Source organism: Condylura cristata, unplaced genomic scaffold (genome assembly GCF_000260355.1).
Source record: "Condylura cristata isolate star-nosed mole 26May11 unplaced genomic scaffold, ConCri1.0 scaffold00014, whole genome shotgun sequence".
Classification (NCBI taxonomy): Eukaryota; Metazoa; Chordata; class Mammalia; order Eulipotyphla; family Talpidae; genus Condylura; species Condylura cristata.
The window spans coordinates 7,999,304-8,011,163 of record NW_004567115.1 but is presented as its reverse complement, the minus strand read 5'-3'; positions in this window follow the sequence as shown (position 1 = coordinate 8,011,163).

Below are 11,860 nucleotides of genomic sequence, written 5' to 3'. Positions count from 1 at the left end.
ATATTGTATATTTACTGTATTAAAGTCCCCTTTTCATTAAAGTTTTATATGTTTTGTCTTGTTGCGGCAGATGGCAGAACCCACTTAGAGCAGGAAGGTTTTGGGGCTTCAGGGGTGCCCCTCCCCCTGTCTTCTAACAGATTTGCTGCCCTATAACAACACCACAGGTATGCCAGACACAGCACAGGTATGTCATGAGCATGAATGAGCTTTCAGTGTGACTACCATCTACCCCAACACCTTCCTTTCCCCTCCCTCCCCCATGGAACCCATGTTAACACCCCACAGACCACCCTGCTATGATGCATACGCCTTCACACAGATACTTGTACATCTGTATGTAATATATGTCCACTTTGGATGACTACATGGCATCATAATATATTCAATCTTATGTGCTTATTGGGTATTAAATTTAGTGCCAGGATATTTTTTTTTCTTTTTGTTAGTGTTACTACATTAACTGTCCTTGTAAGAATAACAGCTAGATAGATCTCCCAGGAGTGAGGTTATTAAATTTAAAAGTGAATCTATATATGCTTCACTTTTACAGGGTAGCCCAGAGTGGACTTGGGCTGCCTGTCTGTGGGGCCTCACCCGGGCACTCAAAATGTAATTTTCTGCAGGCACACACAGAAAAGGTAATGGGTTTATTTACAAAAAGGGGAAAGAAAAGGAAACAACTCAGGGAAAGAGAGAGGGATACAATTAGCTGGAATACTTTACCAGCACTGCTAAGTTGGAACTCTAGTCCCAAATTAACACTGCTAGCCCCTAGTGACTCAGCCTGAGAGCAGTTGCTCCAGAGAAAGAGAACCATTACCTCTCCAGAGTGACAGTTAGAAAACCACTTACTATTTATCCCCCAGAGTCCCAGAATTCTTACTAGCTCCGCCCTTGGGCCCTCGCAGTTCTCTCCTTGGTACTGCTGGGAGTTGTAGTTTTCCAATCATTGAAGTAGGGGATAGAGTCCAGAAAGCTGGAGTAGGAGGTGGGGTCCACAAGACTCTTCAGAGTTCCTTTAGAACATCCTTCTCCTTAACATTACCATGAAAATTTTCAAACATGTAAAAGTAAAAGACATAGTAAGATGAACCCTTATGAACCAATAGGCCAGCTTCAGCATCTGTCACACCTGAGCAATCTGCCTTTATCTATATCTCTATCCACTTCCTCACAGACTACTTTATTTGGAGGGAAAAACAGTTATTTTAGAAAACCTAAAAAATTAATAATCATTTCTCCCTATCATCCAGTTCTTTAGGCGGTATTCAAATTCCCTCAATTGAATCATAACATGAAAATATTTTTACAGTTTGTTCAAATCAGGATCTAAATAAGGCTCATACCTAACAATTGTAAATATGTCTCTTATCGCTGAAGTCTCTTTTAATTTATAAGCTGTAATGATACTGCTTGGATTCGTCTTTTCAGTAGAAGTTGCAAATAGATAAAAGCTTAATTCCACCTTCCATTTATTAGCTGGGATATTCTATAATGAGAAAATTCCCCTTATCAATTCATTCATTATCCTGAGGCACAGTTCATAAAAGGAAATCAAGGTAAGTTATTTTTCCCTTTCTTTCCCAAGTTTTAAAATGATGAGTCATTTCCTAGTAAATGAAGGTGTTGGGATTTTTGCTTTGTTTCAGCTACACGTATGTTGAAGGTTTTTAAATGTGAACAAAGAGTTAACAAACTCATTCTCTTTCACTAGGGAAAAATGACCTTGGGTTAACTTTTAGCTCTGTTCCCCGGGAAACCTAATAAAGGTGGAATGTCAGCTACGTTACCAGGCAACATTGCTTACTGTAAGACTGACCTCTAATTAGTAAACTACACTGGCCTGGGAAGACTGAAAGAACTATAAATACCTAGTGGGAACCAGTTTGAGCTTCTCTGAATACAATGCATTCTTATAAACTGGGTGTGTCCTTTGCTAGGGGCCCTGGAAGCTATCTGCAAGGAAGGAAATAAAAGATTTTGGTTTATATGAGGAATGAAGTTTATAAGCCAGTGTGGCCCCCACACCCATTTTCTTGGGCCAAGTTCTCAAAAATACAGATTATGAGGTACAGATGTATGCGCTGAGAATTTGTTGGAGAAGAAGAAAAAGTTAAACCATCCTAAGCTGCAGCTGTGAACCTCAAGTGAGCCCAGCAGGACATCCTAGGTTGACCCTTTCATGTTGTTGAGTCTTAGGAAGGGCTGTCCCCTGAACAGGCAATTGACCTGGGCCAGGCAGCTCCCTCCACTGAAAGTAAATACCAGAGAGGCATTCAGGTGTGAACTGGGCCCGTCCATACCCCATCCAGCCAGCGGAATGAGTATCCAGTCCTAACTGACATGCCCATTCCGTCACTGCAGCATCAAGTACCTGTTCGCTGAGCCTCATGCCTACCTCTGGCTCGCCACAGCAGATCCTGTGCTTCCTTTCTGCGCTGCATCCCCTAGCTAAGCCAAATAAACCGGTGTTCGATGGGATCTGTTGAGTCGTGTGAAACACAGAGCTTAACCCATGTTGACCTTGCATATTTCCTGCTCCAGAACCTGAGTCACCCACTTCTCCAAAAAGAGGTATCCCTTCCTTTAAGTGATATTCAGAGACCAAAATCTGGGAGACAAGGGGACTCATTACCACTGGATAATTCATGGTTTCTAGGCCTCTTCACTGGCTAGAACTCAAAAATACTTTTTTTCTTTTTAAGACAAAATACATCATGAGTTGATATTTCCAATTCAAATTCAACACTACAAAATTTTCTTAACTTCAGCAGACATCCATCTGTTTGTCTTTTCTCCCATGCCAAAAATTCTGATTCTCATTAACATCAACATAATTTCTCATTTGCTTTATTGTATAATATACACACAACACTTTTAGAATAACAATGTCAATACTACCATTAAGAATGTAATTACTGAAAGAATTTAAGATTTCAATTTTGTTTTGATATATGTGCTTGTTCCTAGGGATAAATCCCAGTGGAGATGCAGTGTCAAATTTAAAACCGTTTTAAACTAACTTAAAATAATTCCCCTTATGTGAAGAGAAGGGAACCCTCATCCACTGCTGATGGGACTGTAAGCTAGTCCAGGAAAACAGGATGATGAATTCTCAAAATATTATAAATAGATCTACCATAGGATCCAGCAATTCCACTCCTAGGTACCTACCTAAAGATGGCTAAAACACAAATTAAAAAGAATATACATGCTCATATCCATTGCAGCACTATTAACAATGCTCAAATTATGGGCACAATCTAAGTGCCAAAGGACAGAGGGCTATATCTACACAATGGAATACTACTCAGCTATTTAAAAAAAAAGATAAATACTTACCATTTGCAAAAAACACTGGGTGGATGGAACTGAAGGGGATAATGGTAAGCAAAATGTCAGAAGGAAAAGTATAAATATGTGGGATAAATGGGTGGTGTCATTTATATGTGGAATACAGAGAAACAAAACAGAGTCAGATTAAACCCAACTAATAGCAACCCCAGAAATCTGACTGAAGCAATGAGGCTTCCATGGGGGTGAGGGAAGCGAGCAAAGTGTGGAAGGACTCTAATGGCCCATGGTGGACTATGGGTCCCATAGTGATGGTGTGATGGTGTGATGTGATAACATACATCTGCAGGGAGATCATCCTATACCTTTGAATCACGTGCTATGTTGTGACCCAATATCACCTCAACAATAACAATAATTCCTTTTATGGTTATGGCAACAAATCAATTCACAGTTAGGTTTGTCGCCTTTTGCTTTAATTTTTAGGATTGCTTTTTTTAGTTTTTTTTTTTAAAAGATTTATTTATTTGTACATACAGAACTGGGGTACAGGCCAGAGGCTCAGGGGTGGCGAGAGGTTTCACCAGAGACAGAGTGGGGAGCAGAACAGGCAGATCAACGAAGTACACTGCTGAGGGGAGCAGCAGGCGGGTCAGCAGAGGTCTGCCGCGCCATGTGGTCACGTCCACAGCAAGCAGGAATCGAACTCATGCGGAAGTGGCTTTAGCTTCTCAGTGCTGTGCCTTAACCCGCTGCGCCACAAGGGAGGGCCTAGGTTTTCTTTTTTTTTAATTGTATAATTATATAAAGTATCTAAATGGTTTCCAAATCAATTCCATAAACTAAGATCTATTTTCCCCTCAACTTTTTTCCTGAACCTCCTCATAAATCTAAATTATTGTTTTATTCTTTCATATTCTCTGAAGATAAGCCAAAGACTTCCCTTCCTGAGATGAATGTTAGCACATTAGATGCACCTTTCTAGACATGAATGTTTGCACTTGGTACATTTTAGAAATAATTTTGAAAGCTAAAAATGAGCTCTTCCTCATTTTTCTATATAAATGCATTAGATAACGCTGAGTTGATGGACTTAAATTTATTTGATCAGTTCTCAACTGATGGATATTTGAACTATTTCTTATTTTGTGCTATTACAAACAGTGCTGGATTATAAAACATCATGAAGTAATCTTTTTCTATTTTAGTCACTATATCTATGGGACATATTCTTAGAATTGGACTTGTTTAATCAACAGATATAATTTTGAGAGTTATGTCAAATTTCCTTCCATAATGTTTTACTGCTTATAACATTCTCACCAATATTATATGACGTCTTTTCCACTATATTTTTGCCCAGAGAGTATATTCATTTTTTTGCAATTTTGGTGACCTGACTGGTGAAAAATGGTATGTGAGAGTAGTTTTATTATTGTATTTCACATATTATGAGCAAAGATATGTAACTTTATGTATGAATTAAGACTGTTAGCATTTTTCCACACTTTTCTTTTTGTTCATTTTTGATAATCGTCAATCTTTTCCAGCTAAAACTTTAGAAGTTCTTTAGATGGTGAGGATGTTAAGTCATTATCTATGATATAGGTCCTACATCATTTTGACTTTGTCTTCTGTTAATGGTTGGTGTGTTTGGTATATTTGTGGAGTTTTTGTTCCTTTGCGTTTGATTTATTTAGTCCTTTAAAATATTTTATTTTGCATGATCAAATTCATGTAAGAATTTTTTTCTTTTATGAGTTTTGTATTTTGCCCTAATTAAGGTTTTTGCAACTGCAAGGTTATAAAGCAACTAACCTTTGTTTTCTCCTATTACTTGTATCATTTTATCTTTTATCATATTTAAATCTCTAGCCCATTCAGAAAGTATCCTGCTGTCCTCCTAACCCATATATTAAATAATATATGTCACCAAGATGTTGAAAGAGAAGTTTTACATTATTTTACTACCAATATAAACACAATTAGCCAAAAGGAGGCGGCACTGAGAGAATCCCATAACACAGGCTGAGGACAAAGCACCCCTGCACCTCAGAGACCAACACAGACCACAGTAGAAGGAATTCCAAAGAGAGCCAGGCATTGGTGACAGAGGTGGGTGGAGAGAAATGAATGGAGGGGCATCCCAGGCAAGGAACACAGAGGTCAGGGGTGCCAGCCTAGCCAGGGCCCTGAGAGGGGCGAGCGGAGAAGTGGATCACATCACCCTGGTTCAAGTGAAGCCGTTAGCTGAGGCCATGACACACAGGCTGGAACCCCTGCAACAGGACAACAGAGAAACAATTCTGAATACTCTTCCTTCCCTACCCCCAGGACCTGTACTGACTCTTTGATGTACACTGACAACAGACAGACAATCATGTCTCAGATCTGGAACCCCAGAGAGATTGATCACCAGCACCATGAACTGCCCACCCCAAGTATGGCCAAGGCAATAGCTGGCCCCTCACTCCCCTCCTCCACTGCTAATACCATCGCGAATACCTACAGAAGCCAGATGGAGCCAAAAAAAATAAAATTACGCCCTAGAGCCACCTGCTGGAAAAGTACAAAATAAGCAGTTCAATTTTCTATACATTGCCAACATAGATTCTTTTTTAAATTTGAAGTAGAATTTGAAAAATCGACAGATGAAAATATATGTGTCTACCTAGGGATTTAGGTGTCTCACGCACCTGAATATCCATATTTCTCCCTGGAGAAGTTTTCAGACATTATTTTTAAAATAAGCATTCTGCTCCTTTCTCTCTCCTCTCCGTTTGGAGCAGCCACAGTGCATAAATTGTTTCTCATAATGGAACTTCATGACGCATACAAGCTCCTTACACTTTTTAAACTTTTTTTTCTTCTCTTGACAGTAATTTTAAATAATCTGTCTTTATACTCACAGAGTCTTTCTTCTGTTTGATCAATTTTGATATCTATCCTATCATATTTTTCATTTATTTTACTGTGTTTGACTCTAGAATTTTGGTTTGGGTTTTTCTTTTTCTTCTTCTTTTTTTTAATCTATCTGTCAAACTTATTGTGTTGGTCAGATATTGTTTTCATGATTTCATTGATTTGTCTGTGTTTTCCTGTAGCTTGTTGAGCTTTTAAAACAAAAGCATCCATTACTTTTTTTGGTTTACATTACCCAAGTCTATCTTTTTATCTTTTTCTACCTTTTTTTTTTTTAAAAGATATGTATATGTTGAGGAATACATCTTAGTTGAATTTTACTTTGCTAGTCAGATCATTTTATGGGTGAGTGAAGCTTATTTACCTTTTTTTTTTTTTTAGCAGTTGACCTGAGTTCTATCACAGTCTTTGGCTATATCTTTGTTTTTACTGTATATACAAAGACTATATTCAAACTATGTGCCCTATTTTACATATTCTCTCCCCTTTTGAAATATATCTTTTTGCATTTAAGATTTTTTTTCCCTAATGGTTATTACACCAAATTAAAATTCTACAATTCACTTCTATTCTTCTTACTGAAAGGTAAAGTCTAATTCTTCCCCTTAAATTTGGTCTGGTTTTAGTGATCAATAGGATGCGCATAGGCAGTATTACAAAAATATCAAGACTAGATCATAAGAAGCCTTTCAGCTGCCACATAGATCTCTTGAAATATTATTCTTAGAAGCTTGAGATGTCCTAAGTAGTTCAGTTACACTGAGACCATCAAATTAAAAAGGAGATGACAATTTTAGCCAAAACTAGGTTTAGACTGAAACCTGGTAATATCCCAGATATGTGAGCAAAAACAGCATAATTGCTTTAACCAGGAGACTTATTATTTCCAGGTAGTTTAAGACATCTCTGTCCAATCACTGACTAATTGCTGGGCTGGCAGAGTAGAGACTTCTGTGACCACACAAAGAATATAAACTTTACATAATTAGTTTTGAAAAATCACTAAACAACAGCTACAAGCATCAACAAGAATCAATTCTGGAACATTAAAAAAAAGCATGACCCATCAGCAGGAGGGAGAAAAAGTAATCAATAGAAACTGTCCATAAAGCAGTCCAAGTATTGGATTTAGTAGCAAAGGACTAAAATCAGCTACTTTAAACAAGTTAAAGAACTAAAGAAATTTGTGTGTAAAGAACTAAAAGAAAATATGAGAATTATATCTTGCTAAAAAGAGAATGTAACTAAACAGAAGTTATAAAAAGGAAACAAAGGAATTCTGGAGTTGAAAAATACAATATCTGTAGTATCCCATCAAGTATATCAGCATGCTCTTAATGTCATGTAGATGCGAGGAAAGAGAAAGCGGGACAGAAAGAATATTTAAAGAAACAATGGCAGAAGGAAAATGCCCCAAATTTGATGAAAAACATTTATCAACTTACTGAAGATGTGCAACAAATTTAAGTATAGCAAACTCAAAGAGTTTTATCCACACACAATTATAATCAATTGTTGAAAAATAAACAAAAAGAAAAAAATTAGAAGGAGAAGCCACATGTTCTCCTACACAAGAAGTGATACAAGGGACACATAACTACATATAAGGGTTCCTCATAAGATTTGTCATATGAAATGATAGGAATTCATATGCCATGGGATGACTAAAAGAAGAATAGTCAAGTAAGAGTTTTATATCTTATACATGTATATTTCATGTGTTTTATAATTTTATGTTTATATTTTCATCACTTTGTAACACATATATTTTGTCATTTTATATTTATCAAAATGACCTTTAAAAGACTGCAAGCTAAAATCTGAGAAAGTTCATTATTAGTAAAATCACCTTATAAAAAAAATACTAGAGGGAACACGGCTGAATTGATGGTAGAAAGCCCATGGGGATTACAACTGAGATGAAAAAATGCACAAAATAAAGAATGATGTAAAAAATTTTTTAAAATATATTAGAGGGATTCTTTCAGATTGAAGTGAAAGGACATTAGAAAAAAGTCTACAGAAAGAAATTAGAAAAGTTAACTATCATATTAAATATTTGAAAGAATGTAAATGCATCTTTTATTTGTAAATCATTTTAGCATATCTGACTTTAAAGATTTGTGATGGTAACAGCATGAATGAAAATGGAAAATAAAATTTCAGAATTAATTGGATTTGGATTGGCCAAAACTAAGATACCAATGTTATCTCCAGTGCAACCATTAAAACAATAACTAAAAATTAGGTTGTGAAAGAAATAATAAGGGAATTAAAATCATACACTAGGTGGGCCTTCCTGGTGGTATAAGGAACTAAGTCTCAGCTCTATGAAACTATCCACAAACACTGCAGCATGAGTTCGATCCCCAGCCTGGGAGGTGACCCACATGACACAGTAGACCTCTTCTGTCTCCCCTGCTGCTCCCCTCAGCAGTGTATTTCAGTTGATCCATCTATTCTGCTCCCTGCTCTGTCTTTGGTGAATAATCTCACTGCCCCTGTGCCTCTGACCTGTACCCCAGTTCTGTATGCATAAATAAATAAAATCATTACAAAAAATTTCCTTAAGTGATACCAAAAAGTAAGCAACAACAATAAACAAGCAAACAATGCATATATTAGACTTTATTAAAATTTAAAACTTTTTTTTGTCAAAAAACATCATCAAAAATGAAAAAGACAGGGCCCTCCCATAGTTCAATGGGTTAAAGCACAGCACTTTGAAGCTAGCCGCAGCTGCTTTAGCACAAGTTTGATCCCACACCAGGGATCTGATCCACTTAGCATAGCAGACCTCTCCTGTCTCTCCCACTGCTCCCCTCAACAGTGAATTTCAGTGGATCTGCCTTTTCTTCTCCCCACTCTGTCTATGGTAGATCCTCTTACCACCCCTGCACCTCTGGCCTGTACCCCAGTTCTAAATATTTAATAAAAAAAGAAAAAGAAAGTCCACAAAATGAAGGAACTCTTTGTAAGTCATATATCCGATAAGAGTGCGGTATTCATATTATACATCAAACTCAACAATACAACTCAACAATAAAATAAAAAGACAAATAACTCAATTTTTAAGTGTACAAAGGATTTGAATAGTCTTGGGTCCAAAAAAGACATACAAATGACTAATAAGTACACAAGACACTTGTGAACATCATTAGCCATCAGGGAAATTCAAATCTAAACCATGAGATCCACTGCATACCCATTATAATAGCTTTAACAATATATTTTTTTAAAAAGCTGTTAGAGGTTTTAGTGAGGAATTATAACCCTCATCTATACCAGGTTAGAATATAAAAATATAAAATCGTGCAGTTGTTCTGCAAACAGTTTGGCATTTCCTCAAAAAGTTAAACAGAGTTACCATTTGATCCAGCAATCCACTCCTAATTATACATAAGACTTGAAAACATATGTTCCACATGAAACCTTGTATACAAATGTTCATAGCAACATTACACATAATAGCCAAAAAATAGAAACAACCCATCTATGTCTATCAATTGATAATGGACAAAAAACAATGATATTATCTTATTCTGCAAGAAAGAAATATTGGTATGTTGGTATATGCTAAAACATCACTGAACCTGGAAAGCACTATGCTAAATGATAGATGCCTGATACAAAAAGTGACAAATTGTTTTATTACATTTATATGAAAAGTTCAGAATAGGCACATCTGTAAATAAAGTTAATGATTGCAGGAGGTGTGGAGGGAACAGTGAGGATTCGGGAGTGACTATTAATGGGTATAGAGTGTCTTTTTAGGATGATGAAAATATTCTGGAAGTAGTTAGTAGTAATTGCTGCACCATCTTGAGGATTACTAAAATCCATTAAATTGTTCACTTTAAAATGGTGAACTGAATGGTAAATGAATTATATGGCAATTAAAAATTAAAAACAAAACCAAAAAGGAAATCCTGTATAGATCAATAGTGAAAATGTACTGTAAGTTCAATAGTGAAAATGTACGATAAGTTCCATAGTGAAAATGCACTGTAAGTTCCTACCCTCTCTGCTTGGAGGGAAGGAAGATCAGTGATTACAGTTTAGCTTGAGAAAGCAATTGGGAAATTCTCCCCTACACATTATTGGTATGAGTATTAACTGGCATAGTTTATTTGAGTAAGCAACACAGAAATATCTATCAAAAATGATAAAGCACATACCCTATGATGTGGTAGAACTTTCATTTGTAGAAATCTAAATAATGTGTGACTGGTACAGATAGCAGTCAGTGAATGTTCTTTCCTATTATGAAGGTGATAATCATGGGCACAGAAAATAAATTATGCAATAAACTTCTGCAGTCAAACTCAGCTCTCACTTCTGCTGCTTTTAGGAAAAATAATAAAACTATGTTTACAACATAGGGTGGCATGGCCATGAAATTTCCACTCTTTTAATCTTTGTGAGCTACATCAAGTGGAAAGCAAAATTGTCCCCTAAAATATAAGGTCTTGTTTCTAAGGAAACTGAGCATATACTAACAGAACAGTTGGAGCTCTGGCCCTACGATGACAGGAACAGAGTGAGGTAGGAGTAGAGGGGAGGAAGGAAACAGAGCTTGAGTCTCAACCAAACCTCATGAAGCTGAAAAAAGCCAGTAAATATTCAGTGACGGCTGAAATAGGACAAACCTGGGGAAGCAGTGTTGACCCAGTTGGTGGGTCCTTACCGGCACACATAGGAATGTGGGATATGACCCTGGGACAGACAACAATGGCATGACTTATTTACACTTGCACAGAAAGACAGACACACACCCATATAAACGCATACGAGTAGACAGACACATGGTCATATGATGTCTGTCTGTCCCACCCTACTTTGCACCCACCGAGCAGAAAACTGGCTCCAAGACAAAGCCACATGTGTCAACGGGACTATGGTGATGGCACACAGGTGAATTGGTGGTGGGATGCCCACGGGGACTATAACTGAGGTGGAAAAATACACAAAATGAAGAATGATGTAAAAAATAAATTTAAAAAAAAATAGTCACATGTGTCAAGCTGGCTGTTTCTCTGTAGGAACCCCTTCTTGCCACTGGTTTAACTGCCAAAGTCTCAGTAGCTTAACTGCCAGAAGAACCTCAGCTCCACCCCTTTTTCCCATCAACTCCCCAGTTCAAGGTAGTCTGAAAAGCTCTGCCTTCTACCACTGGTTGGCTATGAAGACAGGAGGTTGCTCCTCACTCTTTCCCTTAGAAATGACTCATAAAATTCAGCAGTGGGGCCCTCCCTGGTGGTGTAGCGGGTTAGAGCACAGCACTAAGAAGCTAAAGCCACTTCCACATGAGTTCGATCCCAGCCCCAGAGGTGACCCACATGGCGTGGCAGACCTCTCCTGACCCGCCTGCTGCTCCCCTCAACAGTGTACTTCGTCAGTCAGCCTGTTCTGCTCCCCACTCTGTCTCTGGTGAATCCTCTCACTGCCCCCGCACCTCTGGCCTGTACACCAGTTCTGTATGCATACATAAATAAATCGTTTTTAAAAAAATCAGCAGTGACTATTCAGTGACCTGTAAAATCAACGACTGTTGAAAGACATGCTTAGATGAAACTATGAAACTAGATCTGTTTTTTTCTTTCAGTTCTTTCCCCTACTGGTGATTCCCTTCAAATGTGGC